Genomic DNA, 1,859 nt, shown 5'->3' with positions numbered 1-1,859 from the left:
AATATATTGGCGAAGATTAATGAGTGCCAGATCAATACTTACTTATTAAAATAAACAAAAATTTCACAGTTACAAAGTAACTCTCGAAATGATGAATTAAAGTCATCTTAGAAATAATGCTACACATTTGTAATATTTATTTTATTCATATTACACATTTATGCTGTATTTACACATACTAGCGTTCACGTGTAATTTAAGACGGCGATTGACATACGTATACATGTCAGCCAGTCAATCTGACTGAAGTACTTGATCTTCTAAACGAAGATCTGAGAACGACCCATTCACATTCGTCTTCTGTATATTTTGGATTTCCAATATTGCTGTTTTTATTTTCGCAAATCTATTTTTATTTGAACTAATCACACAACTTGTTCGAATGTCAAAGAGTAAGAAAAATGTGCAGTCAATCCAGGGCTCGAACCCGGGACCTCTCGCTTATAGAGCAAGTGCCCTACCGACTGAGCTAACCGGCTATCTGACATCTTTCGACATAAAAATTGTAGATATCAAAAACCAAGGCTTTTTAAAGTTTGCAGAATGTTGTAAGTTAGCTTTCGATTGGCTAGCGGAAGCGTCGTCAGAACGAGGCTATCAATAGCTCGTTGTCAGATCCTACGCGTAGCGTAATAGGATATGTACTTTAGTCAGATTGGTCAGCCAGTCAGAATAATTGGAAACTACATTAGGGAAATTGATGAAACATGTCATTTATAAAGCAAGTTTCATAAAAAATCTCTAAAGTTATAACTAATATCACAGTGGCTATATTCCTATGAAATTGTAAGGTTTAAAGCAAACTTAAAAATAATTAAGTGTCCGCTCCGCTCGCAAGTCATACCTACAATACAAACACTTCAGGCAATAATAAATAATATATATCTATACTTTGTGCTCACGTTACACAATCATTATTTACGAAGGTGATTATTCCATTGCAGAAAAATGAAAGCTAAAAGCATGAAATGTTCGCTTCTCTTCGCTTGCATGTCGTTATATATCACGCAAAAATAACTTCAAAGTACCAACTGCACGCTCTCTGCATAAAACCCCGGATCCGCTCGTGCACTTGTACAATTTTGACAGGACTGATAGATAGATAGACAGATAGGCGGACAAATACTCTTACGAATAAAAGACAAAAGGGCCATGATAGCCCTATATTGCTCACCTGAATAGAGTTGTTGCTTGAACAAATTTCTTAGATAAAGCAAGAAAAAACAAGAAAATTAGGAGAGTGGGCCAAGATAAAGATTATGCAAGGTTACTTTTGAAATCTGCAAAAAAAAAAATATTACAGGTGGCCAAAATCCTTTTGCTGTAGCTTAGAAAACAAGAAAATAGGTCAGTAGGTCACATTGATGGTCACTGAATGTCTGTTTAAAGATCGGCATGCAAAACTACACGTGTGATAGGATGGTCGAACCGGGGACTGAAAATATACGAAGAATTCAACATTCTTTACAATATTTACAAGTTTATTTAAAAACATGAAATTGTCCTCTAACTATACCAATCAAGTTAAATTATTTTGTAGTATTGCATCTTAGCCTTTACTTTTTTCTTACTTCTAAGTGTCTCTTGAACTTATGTTCTGTCTCTAACTTCTTACATTCTGCTTCTTCTTTCTGTTTTTCTAACTCCCTATCTAACAATAGCTTCTGCTTCTCCATTTCTAACTTGTATAGTTCTAACTTACGTTCAAGTTCTATCTTTATCTTCTATAATCTAGCTTCTAACTCTAATTTTTCCTTCTCTGCTTCTGATCTTTTTTCTCTGCTTCTACTATTAATTTCTCTGCTTCTAATCTATCTTTCTCTGGTTATAATCTACTATGTACTTCCTCACGTTCCCTA

At 34.5% G+C, this 1,859-nt stretch overlaps 1 non-coding gene across 1 annotated transcript; it reads right to left on the bottom strand.

Annotated features, from left to right (window-relative positions):
• Nucleotides 1-406: 406 nt before the first annotated feature.
• Nucleotides 407-479, bottom strand: Trnai-uau (transfer RNA isoleucine (anticodon UAU)). Its single transcript has one exon. It is a non-coding gene; the product is annotated as a tRNA-Ile (tRNA).
• Between the last annotated feature and the right edge of the window lie 1,380 nt (nt 480-1,859).

This window comes from Mercenaria mercenaria, unplaced genomic scaffold, assembly GCF_021730395.1.
Source record: "Mercenaria mercenaria strain notata unplaced genomic scaffold, MADL_Memer_1 contig_734, whole genome shotgun sequence".
Classification (NCBI taxonomy): Eukaryota; Metazoa; Mollusca; class Bivalvia; order Venerida; family Veneridae; genus Mercenaria; species Mercenaria mercenaria.
Note: the sequence above shows the minus strand (reverse complement) of the source record. Positions and strands in the feature narration are given on the sequence as shown.